This window comes from Parasteatoda tepidariorum, chromosome 5 (genome assembly GCF_982258835.1).
Source record: "Parasteatoda tepidariorum strain Cologne lab strain chromosome 5, Ptep-v5.0, whole genome shotgun sequence".
In the NCBI taxonomy this organism is placed as follows: domain Eukaryota; kingdom Metazoa; phylum Arthropoda; class Arachnida; order Araneae; family Theridiidae; genus Parasteatoda; species Parasteatoda tepidariorum.
Genome location: NC_141759.1, coordinates 116,755,791 through 116,771,676, shown reverse-complemented (window position 1 = coordinate 116,771,676; position 15,886 = coordinate 116,755,791). Strand labels below are relative to the sequence as shown.

General features: G+C 28.6%; 1 long non-coding RNA gene across 19 annotated transcripts in view; it reads right to left on the bottom strand.

Moving 5' to 3' along the window:
* Positions 1-15,886, bottom strand: part of LOC147810060 (uncharacterized) — a 553,747-nt gene that overhangs the window by 508,635 nt on the left and 29,226 nt on the right. For 13 of the 19 annotated variants that reach the window (XR_015434132.1, XR_015434127.1, XR_015434128.1 and 10 more), the window contains one exon: positions 6,492-6,631. The exons of 4 other annotated variants lie outside the window; for them this stretch is intronic. This is a non-coding gene — a long non-coding RNA (uncharacterized LOC147810060). Of the gene's footprint in view, positions 1-6,491; positions 6,632-13,842; positions 14,128-15,886 lie in introns of those variants that run through there. 2 more of the 19 variants (XR_015434138.1, XR_015434125.1) reach the window with 1 other exon arrangement.

Here is a 15,886-nt window from a genome sequence, read left to right as displayed (position 1 = left end):
GAAATATTGATTTAACATCTTGAAATTTTTCTTTATTTGTCCGTGTCAACCTAGATTAATCGCACAGGTATCGCTAAAATCGATAGTGATGCAAATATGATATGAGTTGGGTTGAGAATATTCTCTTTGGCCTACTTTTATTGATCACTATCGTCTATTTCCGTTATAGGCCATGATCTCCTTTGCTTTCAAATCAATAATAAAGGCTGCATTTGAGGGAGTCATTAGGTGGACACTATAATGATTTTTTATAATTTTTTGGTTCAGCAAAGAGCTTTGGTTATAATTTCAAGTCTTTCCAAAGGTGTCAAAGCTTCTAAAAATATAACCATATGCTGAAAAATATTGATTAAGCATGTTTAAATTTTTTTTTATTTGTCCGTGTCTACCTAGATTAATAGCTCACGTGTCGCTAAATTCGATAGTGATGCAAATATGATAAGAGTAGGGTTGATAAAATTTTCTTTAGCTTACTTTTAATGATTAATATCGTCTATGTCAGTTACAGGCCATGTTTTCCTTTGCTTTCTAATTAATGTACTGCTTTTGATTCGGTCCTTAGGTGGACACTTTAATAATTTTTTATAATTTTTAGGTTTAGGAAGGAACTTTGATTATAATTTCCAGTCTTTCCAAAGGTGTCAAAGTTTCTAAAAATATATACATATGCTAAGAAATATTGATTAAACATTGTTAAAAATTTTTTTTATTTGTTCGTGTCAACCTAGATTAATAGCACAGGTGTCACTAAAATCGATAGTGATGCAAATATGATGTGAGTAGGGTTGAGAAAATTCTCCTTCGAATACTTTTAAGATTCACTATTGTGCATTTCCGTTACAGGCAATGCTCTCCTTTGCTTTCTAATCAATATTAAATGCTGCATTTGAGAGGCTCATTTGGTTGTCACTTTAATAATTTTTATAATTTTATGATTTTTTATATTTTTTTATATTCAAAAAGTTTTGGAATCGATCAATAACTAAATATTTTCCAGCAATTTTGAGTAGGACGAAGACGTTAATTTCTAGGAAATAACTGTCCTTTTATTTAATTAACTTAGAATCTGAGAACCTGCGATTGTCTCATTCTACTTTCAAAATTACAATCGTACCCAAATTTTTTTTAGTCCTTAAAAAAATGTTTTTAAAGCTAACTGTAAAAAAAAATTGTACGAAATTGATATTTTTTAAAAATTGGATCTGATTATTATTTTTAATGCCATTTTCTCATGCAAAACTTATTTTCACATCTCGTGAAAAATTAACTGAATTAAATCGCGTGTAATTTATTATACTGCGTTGCTAAATGAATAATTCCAAGAAACTGTAGCGATAAAAAAAGACTTCATTAGTTTCAAGAAATATTAAGTTATTAATAAAAATTGACTTGGTTTGAGTGTTCAAAATGTCTCGTTACAAGTCATTGTTTTAATAATGGGGGTCTAAGTTTGAGTGCTTGAAGCATGTCACCTTTAATAATAATTGTTTCATACACTTGAAGCAATTGTTTCATGCACGCAAATATGGGCATCCATTCTCATGATTAACCAAACGTAAGTGCCAAAAACAAAAGCGATTTGAAACAAAAAATGTATAGTTGGTATCGGAAAATGTAAAATAAGGATGAAAAACAAAACTTGAAATACCGCGGAAGCCGGGAGAGAAACAGCAAATAAAAATGAATACCTTGCCAATGAAATCTTGGCATTGGGCAAACCAGACGCACGCTAAAATTCAGAGTAAGAGAACACGATATCATAAAAAATGCTAAAGTAATAACGCTCTAATGATGGGTGAATATTTTACCACCACGAAGCAGTACCTTCAACATTGGGATGATTTAAGTAGTATTTAAATTGTGCTTAAGACTTTAGTTCTCAAAATTGGCTCTTATTATTTCAAGGGAAAAACACTCAGTGTGCTTCTAATACATGTAAAATTTCAGCTTAAAGTGAGTTTTCTGATCCTCTTCTTGAAAGAAAAACGTTACTGATATTGAAAGGGATACATAAATGAATAGCAGAAGCAGAAACTATTTTTTACTCATCATTGAACATGGGACACAATTTTGAGTTTCCTGTTACCAACGGCGTAGCCTTGTAATTTTGAACTCAATCCAGAAAACAAAGGGAATTCTGGATCAAGTATTGGGAGAAATTTGCTTTCGTGGAGGACTTTTTGATGGAACTAATCCGCATTTGCGTTACATGGAGAGGAAAACCACGAAAACATCCTATCATAATGCATAATGTGTATCCTATCATAATGCATAGACCTGATGATTGGAATTCATACTCTTATCTATTAACTATTTTGAAAATTATTGCGAGGAATTAATATTACCTGTATTTTTTAATATGTAATTATGGTTGCTTGTATAATCTCCTATTTTGATTAATTGTAATCAGAACACCGAAGTCAATCATCATTGGCCTCTTTGATTAGCCTGCTTAGGGACTGAGTTTGAGCTGTCCGCATTAAAGTGTGATCCACTTCAGTCGCAGGTAGTCAGGCTACCAAAGCAGGGGAGCCATCCTCTTTGCAGAGGATCAAAATTGCAATGGCATGTCATTGGATCATCCTCAGGGATGTTTCCGAGACCGTTACCAATTTTGTAGCTCTAGTGCGACGTAAATAAAGTACCTACCTACGTAATACTTGTAATTCTGTAATTGTGATTACAAGTAATCTTCTACATAGTAGTAATCCAGGTGCCAGAGTATACAGAGACAAACTGTTATACTAATTAAATTTGTCTGTGAAATCGAGGGGACTCGTGTCACTACTTGTCGTGAGAGCGCACAAGTCATAGGAGCGACAATTCATAAGACAAGGTGGTTACTAAATACTGTAACACTAAGAAAATAGTAATTAATTTCAATCGTTTGTAAAACAATTTCTCTCTCTCTCTATTCCTGTGATTAGTGGTTTCTATGAGCGCAGACGATTTTTGCTTAACGCAAAACACTTAAAATAAGCTTAAAGAAAGATGGAATAGAAAAGGTTGATGGCTAAACAGCTTTTCGATAGTTGATTTTCTGCATGTAGAATCTTTAAGCAATTAAAATCTTCCAATAGAAAATTTAAATATAGAACTATAAATCGATTATTGGATACTCATAGCTGTAAATATCAACCAAGGTCTGGTCTTCCAAGCTCAGTTTGAACAAAAAAGAGCATTAGAAGAATTCGTGGAAAGATATGAGAAATCCGCAGTCCTCTGTTAATAAATAGCTACATAAGAGAACGTGAGTCCATGAACTATGCAAGTTATATTAAATGAAGACCTAGCGAGAATGCACTTTGGGCAACTTTCAGGTGTGCGAAAGGCAACGGATTGAAATACGATGAGCTAAAAAAGATCGGAAATTTTCTTTTTTAATTAATTGTATTTTTGTGAGTGTGTTTGCCCCATCACTAAAATTTTAGACTCTGCCATTCCCCCCAGTGGAGGAAACAAAATGTCAGAAGTGTTAACAATCATGTGCTCTTTTAAGAAAGAGTTGTTAATCTACGTCGCACTAGAAGAGCTGCACAATGGGCTATTGGCGACGGTCAGGGAAGCATCCCGGAGGATGATCCGAAGACATGCCATCACAATTTTGATCCTCTGCGGAGGGGATGGCACCCCCGCTTCGGTATCCCGACGACCTGCGCGCGAAGTCGAGCACTTTACGGTAGCACAGTGTAACGAGGACCAATATCGCACACCCTCGGTCCCTACGCAGACTGATCCAATTGGTCACCCACCCGCACACTGACCGTAGTCAGTGATGCTTGACTTCGGTGATCTGCTGGGAACCGTGTCTTAACGATCAGTCCACTGCGGGCTTAAGAAAGAGGGAAAAGGTCCCTTTTGTTAAAGTAGATATGCTATTACAAAAAAGAACATTTCTTTCCTACATATATATAATTAGAGTACTTAATTTCGAAAAAACGTGATGTGGTCTCTTCATATGGGGCCTTGGCCTATAACCGAAATAGACAATAGTTCACATTAAGTGCAGGCTAAACAGAATGCTCTAATGTTATAATCGCATCATTATCGATTTTAGCGACAACTGAGCTGAAAATCTAGGGGGAATTGGACAAAAAAAAATTATAGATGATTACTAAATATTTTTTAGCATATGTATACGTTTTTAATCATATCCAGTGACTTGATATCGAAGTATATATATATGAATAAATGGTATGAACATTGGTGTTAATCAATGACGAAAAACTCGCATTCAAAGTACCTTTAGTTTTAATAAATGGAAGAGGTTTTTGTAAGTTTTCTAATATTGAACTGAATTGACAATGGAAGCCCATGTGCATTCTAATCATCTTTTGGATGCCTTCTTGAAATATTTTACTTTACTTTAGTAAGTCTTTGACACCGAATTAAGCATAAGCTTTACTTCATGCACTATTCCCATCCATTCCAAGAAAGGGGAAAAAATACGCTTATTTTGTTCCAACTCAAAGACGATTCCTTTTTAACAATAATTCGTCTCACTCCCCGTGGATTTTATTGGAATCAACCCATTTCTAACAATACTAAATCCACTGAGCAATTTCTGTTGAATTATAGAAAAGTTTTAGTTCTGAGTGATTTACAATTTCTTTAATTTTAATAAATATATTCGATTTTATAAAAATGTTCAAACACAATTCTAGGCAAGATGATCTATCTTTTTACTTATGACGAACTATCCCTCTAAAATTCTATCCCTATCTTTCTCTTATAACTTTCACCCATAGATATCAAGATACGCAGTGCATTGGTCTCGCCATGTTGTAAAATGAATTTTAAGATGTTCTCTACCTTACAAAAATCTTAAGGGAAGAGGGAAATTTTTTTGAAAATGAGTAATTTGAGAAAAAAAAATTTATAACCGCCTCATATCATATTTGCATCATCATCAATTTTAACAACACCTGTGATATAGAGGACAAAATTTTTTTTTTTTAACATATGCATATATTTTAACATATGCATATATTTAACATATATATAACAACATATATATAACATGCATATATTTTAACATATGCATATATTCTGACACTTATCCCTTGAATCTGCCTGAAGTTCCCTTGGGAACCAAAAAATTATGAACCCTACAAATGCAGCTATTAATAATAATTAGAAAGCTAATGATAGTAGTACCTGTAACCGAAATACACAATTGTAGACATTAAATGTAGACTACTAAAAATTTTTTTAACCCGTCTTATATCATTATTGCAACATAATCAATTTTAGCAACACCTTTGTCAACTATCTAGTGCGACACGTACAAAATAAAATTATAAAAATAATTTTTAAATATCATTTAGCGTATGCGTTTAAGAAATTTTGACCAGTCTTTTGATTTAATATTAATATGGAAGTTCCCTTGTGAACCAAAAAAAATTACAATGCTTTATTAGATGCTCGCCAAATGTCTCCCTCAATCGCAGCTATTAATAACAATGAAATAATACAAGGAAAACAATGACTATAACATTAAATATAGGCAACACATAAATTTTTTAACCAGTCTCATATCATAAATGCTACATTATCGATTTTAGCTACACCTGCTTCAACTACCAATAATTATATGGACAAAATAAAAATCTTTAGAATAGTTCAATAATTATTAATCAACATATTTATCTGTTTTTGAAATTTTTGACACCTGTCCTTTGACTCGGTATTAATATCAAAGTTCTTTTGCGAACCAAAAATTAATTAAAAATCATTTAAGTGCCTATCAAAGGATCCCCTCAAATGCAGCATTTAATAATAATTAGAAAACAAAAGTGAACAATGCCAATATCCGAAATAGACTATAGTAGACATGAAATGTAGAGTGCACAGATTTTTTTCATCATATCTTATTTGCTTCATCATTAATTTTAGCGACACCAGTGCTATCTAGGGTGATATGGACAAAATAAAAAAATTTAAAAATATTTTTTAACATACGTGTGTTTTTGAAAATTTTGGACACATATCCATTGATTTGGTATTAATATCAATCCCTTTTGATCCAGAAATTATAAAAGAAATTAGTGTTCGCTGAATGACCCCTCAAAGGCAACTATTAATAATAATTAGTTGTAGCACTAGAGCTTATCATCAAGATCACCGAAGTTAAGCATCACTGGCTTCAGTGTGCGGGAGTGTAACCATCTTAGATCAGTCAGCGAAGGGACAAAGGAGTGTCATGCTTATATAACTGATATAGTTCAGATATGAATAGTTTGTCGTTTAGAAGTGAATCTTACTCGATATCTTAAGCACAAATTTATGAGAGTGTTGGGCTTGATTAAAAGCAACCATGTATAACAACTTTATTCAGTGATTAGTTTGTATTAATTGTAAATTAATTTTAACTACTTTAAGTTAGAAACAGTAACTGCTTAGTTGTATTGTTTTTAATTAATTATTATTAAGTAAATAATATAACTTTTATCTGAGCTTTGATTAATAAATGTGAAAGAAATAAAACTCAATTTAAAAATTTTTCTTTATTTCTTAAGTAATATATATCCTGCAACAAGTGAAAAAAATAACATTAATATAATTATTTCTTGTATCTTTTCTCAGAAGATTTTTCAGACTTAGCTTCTTTACAGGGTTCTCGATACATATACTGCAATAAAAAGTAAATTGCTATTACCTTCTAATAATACAGTTTAACAATTATAGAATGATAATGAAGTTTTATAGTGCCTAGCTATAAGAGAATCTTTTATATACTGGGTATCTGCTACATTTTAGATTTTCAAATCCATGACTTTCCATGAATAATTCCAAGAAACTTTCATGACTTACCGAAGTTACAATTTTCTCTGACAAAAACACAACAATAAATTTAAAAAAGCATTATAACAACATTAATTGAAATGATAGGTATAACCAAAACTGTTATACTATGCATTTTCATATTTATTGATTTTAAACTTGAAAAAAAACAGAGTAAAGAAAGAGTTGAAGCAATAAAATAGCTGAAAAACATACAAAAGCAAATAACTAAATACAGTCAGATATATGTAGTTATTTAAAGCTGTTCAATTTCTTCTTAAAAGCATAAAATAAAAATAATAAATAAAAAAATTCTGAAATCACTGGAGTTTGAAAGATAATTCCTTCTAGAAATGATGTTCTTTATTTCAGTTTTTGAAAGAACACCATAATTTTATAAAGAACAGGAAAGGGAAAAAAAATATTTTATATGTAAATGAAATCTGACTGTGAATGGGGATTTTGTTACTAATTCAGATATTCAGAGCATCCGAACTTTCTGAAATTGGGGGGGGGGGGGGATTACATTTTAAAAAATAGATATTTTGGCAACCTAAATCTATGAACTTTCCATGATTTTTTTTTTAAAAAAAAATAGTTAAAATCATGACATCACACAGTCTGAATCTAAAATGACAGAACACAAGATATCAGGGCAATACTGTGAAGACTTTTAACTAAGTAGGCTTCAGTAGGCTACAAATGCTTTAGGATCTTAGCTAAAGTTGTCCGTAACCGAAATTGTTCACAGTCAACCGTTTGAAATAAATAAATAAATAAAATAAAAAACGAGCATTTTCAAGTACAACAATGGCTATTATGAATGTGAGATATTATACCTTTGTTTTGATTCAGGATGAAATTTATTTTAATTTATATCTCATTCTTAATGATACAATTCATGGATTCAGTACGCTGGATTTCAATTAAAATATCTTGAAATACATTAAAAATAATTTGCGAATTCAAATATATATATATACATGGATCACACTCTAGAACAACGGTTCCCAATTAACGTTCCACAGAACCCTAGGGTTCCGTGGAAGAGTCAAAATAGCTTAGACAGTTGAGACTTTTTAAAAAGTTTTTGAAATCTGTAATTGTATTTATAGTAATAAGTCAAAAAATTAGAAATAAAAACTTTGTTGTTAGAAAAATTAAATCTTTTTTTAAAAGTTTTCATTTCTAATTTTTTGAAAAAGTATGAAAAGAAAATGCATTTATAAGAATTTACAATAGTATTTCACACTGCGCTTTTCAAATAAAAATAAAACAACTGAATTTTTTAATAAAGAAAAATGCTTCCCTAATAATTATTTTCAATATTTAAAACAGTTTCTAATAGCAATATAAAAACAAATTTTCAACTAGACTAGATTCATCTCTAAGATAGTGTTGAACTCTTGAACATAAAACCTAAACTAAAATTATTAAAAATAAAAAAATGAAAAATTTTTATTTCTCTTTTTAAATATTAAAAGTTTAAAATAAAAATAAAGTATTTTATTTTAATTATTACCGGATAATTTAATAATTTAGGGCTCCATAGCCGGAAAAAATTGGGGACGGCTTTTCTAGAATTGTGCGATTTACTGTCCTGTTAACAGAAACTACAGAAAGAAGTATTTTCATCTAATTTCTGTTTGTATTTATTCGTCATTTGCATGTGCTTTACAGAGCTACATACTACCTTTCTTTAATCAGGAAAAAATATAAATACTCAAAGGTCTTTCTTGCTCTGTCCATTCTTTAAATAAAAATTAAAATGGATCATGGAAAAAAACCACATATATTAAAAATTTAAAACTAAGTTGCTTCTTTATGTTTCACTGCATTTTAAAAATATTTTTGCACTAAGTTTGACTTCCCAGCATTTAACATCTTTACCATTCAACAGTTTCATGGCCACTAGTAACTCAAATAACATTTATTCTTAGTAGCAGCTGATTTAGAATGAAAAAAGAATATTTGTATGGAAATATTTAACAATCTTGCTTAGGTATATTGAATAATAAAGTTGAACCATTTTTATTGCTGCCATTAACATCCTTACCCTTTATGAGTTGATTTTAATATTGTTGTAAATTTTTGTTTTTTAAGTCTTTGTACAAAATATATAAAAGTTTTTATAAAAGTAACAATATTTGGTTTCCTGCAGAATATACTAAATATTTTACATATAGGGAATTTTAGGGATTTTCATTGTCACCAAAATACGAAACCATTATTACACTAATATACATAAATGGTCTGCAATATTTTTCATTTTTGATTTACATTATATGAATTTGAAACTTTCTGTTTCATGTTAACTCATAATTTTAAATAGCAGTAGAAAAGTTAATAATCATTGATAATTATAAGATTTTATAATTTAAAAGGGGTGTTCTGAATAAAAAGAAACTGAAATTTTTAGAACAAAGAAAAAGAAAGATAGGAAAGCTTTAAACTGATTACTCTAAGTGAGGCCCACTTCATTATGTATTCATAATACTTATCTAAATATTCAAGTGAGACATAAAATGTATAAAAATTCTATTCTAATAGGGATTTTTTTTAACTAGAAAACTCCCTCAATTACAGAGAATTTTCAAACATGTACAAAAATCAGGAAAATTTTTATTACATCCAGAAAAAAATGGCAAAATCCTGTAGAGTTGGCAGCTATGCTGCAGGACAAATTCCATACATCTTAAACTATATCATTACCATACATCTTAAATTTGTATAAGAATGGTAATGACAGTTTGAGAATTTTAATGACAGAAATCAAAATAGAATAATACAATGCAATTTTTATTTATTTTACAATCTTAATTTAAATTTAGTACATTGAATTGTATATGTACATAATTTTACATGCTAAAATTTTGGCCGTTTTTTGTATAATAATTTTGAATTTTAATATTTTATTTATTGTTAAACTCATTAAAAATGTCTCTAGGTATTTTTAATAATTTTGCATTTTGATTTTATTTTTTATGATTTAAAATCGCTACAATAATTTGTAACCATCAGGGATACACTATTTTTTTTATTCATCTCAAAGAGTCATTGGCCATAGGATTAAGTTATAGGATTAAGTATAGACTCGGTCATAAAATGAAATAAAGCTCCTTTTTTTGTGTGAATAATAAGCTATTTTCATAACTGCTGTGAGTTTGCAACAACTGTTGGGTCATCCTAGATGCCACTCAATTTCAGAAAAAAATTCCCTGATTTTTCCAGGTATATCAGATAAATTTCAATGGAAATTCATATAATATTTTATTTATACCAATACCATGCAATTTTTTATCAGAAAACTTTGATTTGTTTTATTCGTTATGTCAAAAATTAGATTTTGTGAGCAAAACCATATAATTGAATGAGAATGGATACATAGAAAAGTTTCACTTAAAAGTAGAATTTTATAAAATAATTGTAATAAACATTAGAATTACTTAACTCGAATCTCAATAACTGATTATTGTTATTGAAAATTCTGAGAATGGTTTTTTCTAGGTATGATGTAGGAATTTTCTAGGTATTTTATAAAAAACTGTAACTTTCCCTGACTATTTCTGGTTTTTAGAGTTAAAATAAAATTCTCTGAGAAATCCAAGTTTTCCCTGTCATCTATAACACATGAAAGCCCGCTCATGTTTGACCTTTCTTTAGCCAATATTATTATCCATGCTAATTCTGAAAATGAAGTAAAGCATCAATATGAAGAAAAGTCACTTTTGGGAAACTGGTTTTACATTTTAATACTTGAACAATTATTCCAATGCTACATTATCTGGGCTAAGAATAAGTCTTCGATTTAAATAATTTTCATTAAGAAAAATTTCTCTAAGTTGACAGTTTTAAAAAAGCTGAATAACTTTTAAAATATTTAAATTTTTTGCCCATTTTATAGTCAGGATAATTCACTAGGGCAAGCTAGTGTTGTGATGCCACAATGGACATTACAGATCTTCTAGCTTTTAAAATTTCTTTAATTTCTTAAACTTGCTTTTTTACTCATTCTTAATCAAATTATAATTAAATTAAATCAATTAGTTAATTTTTATAAATAGCGAACATAAAATATTTTATTCTTTTCTCACTGATCAATGTAACGGCTAACTTTTTATTTCAATAATAATGCAGTCTCATTAATTCACTGTTGCGCTTAATAGAATTTTTTAATTTTATTTATAACTCTTTATTCTTAAAATTCTTATCACAAATATGTTCCAGTTACACAGTCATAGTAATTCTCACAGTCTTGCTGGCGATTTGTGACTGCCAAGGTATTTCTCAAACCTAATATTGATTATGGGGGACTGGCTTTATTTTTGGCTATGTTATTTTTCGATAAATCACCAACCTTGGATCTCTTCTCATGATTCTAACTGTCTGTGGGGAACAATTCAATTACTTTTTAATTTAGCTTTTCATTAAGTAGGTCATGGGAGATTTAACTCCTATGGCCTGTCTTTATTAATATTGTGCAAAATTTATTTAACTTAAAGTCTTATTGATAAAATATGATTTTTGTAACTTGAGCTCTACAAATACTACTAAATAAAAGTTTTATTATAATTTATGATTTAGTTTTCATCTTCAACTTCATTTTTCATTATCCTGCTTTTCATCACTACCTTCAATTAGTCAATTATACCATACAACTTCCAACCACACCTGAATTTCGACTTCACAACTGCATATAATTGTAAATTCTTTTAGAGTGTAAGGCTGTGGTCAACTTTATAATCTTCTTTGTGAAAGTACGTCGAGAGGCATTTTAGCTATTACACATGTTTTTATTTTACAAAGCATTACTTGATCAAATTTAAAATAAAAGAAAATAAAACAATGAAAATTTTCATTCATAAAATTTGCAAATAAAAAAAAATTACAGATTTATAAAGTTAAGAAGAGCAATGATTTTTAGATCTAAGAAGAATGCTTTAGTGCCAAATTACCAAAGAGAGTTACTTTATCATATACTTCCATGAAAAAAATTATATATATATTTTTGTAAGATCATAAAAAATCTACATTGACCCACAAAAAAAGAGAGATTATAAAATGCAAAGTAAGAAAAAAAGGAATATCTTGTAGATAAGGTAAAACCTATGCTAAGGAAATTCTTTTTAAATGGTGTGTATCATAGTCAACATTTTGTCAAGCAAACACCTCCAGGGTTGTAAAGCAAAATGTATCAGTAAAGGTGTAAAAAACATGCACATTTCAACATAAAATTCTGAAATTTTTTGTGCTTTATTCTTTAGTACATCTAAGATATTAGATTTCAAGCATGAATCCATGTTTCCACAATAATTATCATCCATAATACTAAATTGTTTGTCTTCAAACTATTTATGCTTGAATTATTTTATTTTAAGTTTTTCAAATGCCTAATTTAATAGTATTTAATGAAATAAACATTATTTGACTAATAAGACTTTGAAATACTAAATAAAAATAAAATAATATGTATTCTAAATTTGAAAAATTGGAATAAATTTAGAATTTGCTTAAATTTATACGAAAAAAAACTTACATTTTCATATGTTATTAGAGGCACACTAATATTAACTTCAAAAGAACTTACAAAAACTGTATTTTTCGAATTTATACATGATTTATGACAAAGAATGATAATGACAGTTTGTGACAAATTTATAAAATCAGGCCTTGTTAGCTTTAAAATAAACATAATCTTTTATGAACATTTGTATAACATAATCTTTTATGAACATTTATATATGTATATATCTTGCCTTTCTAAGAAAATAAAAAACTGTACCCATAGAGAAAATTTAAAAAATTTAGGAATGAAAAATCTAACATTACAATATGTATACTATAACCATTTTGATACAAGGTGAATAAAAAGAAAATATTCAATAAAGCAGTACTGAATAACTTTATTTATTATTTGCTCCCCTCTCTGGTGGTTTAAAGTTATAAAATTAAAAGTAAAACACATTTTTTTGTAGATCATCCTATCAGAATAAAGATTAACTGCATTCTGCATAACTTGGCATCAACTGCTTGCAGCCGACTCACGATAGTCGATATTTGCCACTGTCAAGTAATTTTTCTCTCGTACATATTTTGTTCTTTCTAGGAGCTATAAGACACTCATTTTCACAGTATCAGTATTAAAACTGCTCAGTATAGGTACAGTATTAATAAATAACAAATATATATTAATATAATACTTTGAACCTACACTAGTATATTTAGTACCTATTACATAACATTTCAATTTTTGAGTTTTGAACAAAATACATTGGAAGCAAACTAAAGCCCAAATTTTAAATTGAAATAGAATTTTTATAGGATCAAGAAATATAATTTTGAGCAAGATAAATTCTTTATCCGACTTCAAAAATATTTAAATGTAGTGGTGGAAAAAGGTGAAAATTATTCTAATTTTAAGAGTTCACATGCCATTAGAATGCTACAGGGTGGTCACTCAAATCAGATTTCAAATTTCCCTGATTTTTCCAGATAAAAATCCTAAAATTTCCAGGTTTTTGTTTCTTTTTTCTTATAAAGTGTAGGATGTGTGTACAAGAAAAGTGTCTATATTATAAAATATTTTATTCAAAATGTTATTTTTTTAACATATCATCTTGAAAAAAATTATTTATTTTGACAATATGGCAAGATTTTTTATTTGTTTTTTAATGCTTTGGTACAAAATTTTGAATCAAAAATCATATATTGACCAACAAAAGAGTAAAATTAAATATTAATATATAGTTAGTTCTTAAAAAAACCTATTTTTCTCAAATTAAAGTATGTTATAAAAGATTAAAATGAAATAGAAAAAATTAGCATTAATGCAACAATTTGTCGACATTGCTGTTAGCGATTGTAAAAAAAAAAAATGTGTGATTGGTTGGTTTGCTGAGAAAAAATAATTCACAGATTTCTTTGAATGGGAATACAAAAACTTTCAGAAAAAGAGTGGGATATAAAATCTATTATTATTAAATTATAACCAACCAATTTTTGGAGAATTTTATAAAGTTAAAAATACAAAAACATTTTGTCAAAATGGAAAAAAATTACCACGAAAGCATCGGAATAAACTTGAGCCGTAAATGGATTCAGCCCAAGGACAGAATTTAATAACAGAAGCTATTATCCTAATCCCTTCTTCCACCTCCATCACAATCTCTCCTAAATTGCACAGTCCTATAGCGGTCAAAGGTTTCTACATTCGTTTAGCAACAGTGGGAAAATTTAATTTTATGTGGCATTCTAGTTTAGCAGAGCTGTAATGGAGCAAATTTTGATGCAAGCAAAGTATCGTTAAGTAGATGATGTTTCAACTGTTTGGAGATACATTTCTGTCTAAAAAGATTGGGTATAATGAATTAAATAATTTAAATTAAGAAAATTAGTAAATAATTTAAATTAGTGAAATTAAAAATATTATGAAAGAAAAAATTTCCAGCTTTCCTTTAAAATTGCCTGATTTTTCCAGGTTTTTATCCAAATTTCCCTGATTTTTCCAGTATAAAAAAATTGCCTGATAATTCCAGGTTTTCAAGGTTTTCCAGGTGGATGGCCACCCTGATAAATAGACACTTTTAGATGGGAATTAAAATAAGAGATTGTTATTGTAGATGTTGTGATGTAAAATATTTATATAGAATGATATATTTTTTTAAAAATTAAAAATAGCATGTGATTACCCCTTTTTCTATTAAGAAAAATTTTAAATTGTTTCAAAATAATTTAAACAGTTGAATTACACAGGGATGAGATTAGCCAAAAGGCAAAAAAGCTGAATCTCCACGATAGTAAATTTTACGCAAGCGCAGCCCTTTAATAATAAATTCCAGACAGTTTAAGGTAATAAATAATGTGTTGACATACAATTGCGTACTAATCTATTATTATAAAAACGACTACATTGATACTTAACATTTAGTAAAAATAAAAATTACCAATTGAAAAAATAAAGCTGGAAATTATATTTTTCCTCAGTTCACATAAGAGACAATTATTACTTGAAAAACTACTTGGTTTAGCAAATTAAAACTACTGAGAATATACATTAATCTTTTAATAAATACTGTTATGTGATTTATAGCAAATATATCAGTAATATTACTTTTTAAATTATATTGGGAAAAAAAAACTTTAACAATGGACCAAATCATTATGTTCATGTTATAGTCTAATCTAACTACAGCCCTTTGAAACATATCAATAACAGTGAAGTAGAAATATATAGTAACCCCTTAACATACAAAAATTGGTATTTTAGTTTGAAAAATTTCATGACATTCAGCAACTGTTTAAATAATTGTCTTTTATTTAATAAGACTTTGCATTTTATAGCATAGATAACAGCAATTATAAATAAAATTTTGATAATGAGTTAATTAACTCTTTTTCCAACAAAAAAAAAATAAATTGAATGCCTTTTTAAGTTATTGCTTTTGTTTCCTATATCTTTTATGTTTGCTATATTTAGTCGTTAGTCCATTTTCAAACATCTTGTGACAAATCCTATTTTTTCTTCTTTGCAAGCACAGAATGTAAGTTTTGAATATATTCCCTTCCAGTTTCTCTGATGTTGTATACATATACATACTAATAATCGTCGTTAGAAAAACAGTCACCTTTATAGTAACTAATTTTCAAAAAAAATTTACTTCTTACAAGAATCGCGAGAGTTGATCTTAAAATTGCGTGAACATGAATAACAATTATGGATTTTGAAATCACATGAATATAAAACTAGATATACGATTTTGAAAATGACAAAATACAAACTGGGATATAGAATTTTTAAAACGCGTAAATACAAATCCCGATTCCTAATTTTTAGATCGCGTAAATACGAATCATGATGCGTAATTTTTAGATTGCATAAATAAGAATTATGATGCATAATTTTTAGAATGCGTGAATGCGAATCCCAATGCCTTACTTTAAAATCACGTATAAATGAAAATCAATGTTTGATATTATAAACAGCATGAGCAAATCAAGACATTGAATTTTAAACTTGCGTGAATACGAATCGCTTCATAGGTTTTTAAAAAGGCGTAAATACGAATCAGAACGTACAATATTCAAATCGCGTGAATAAGAATCT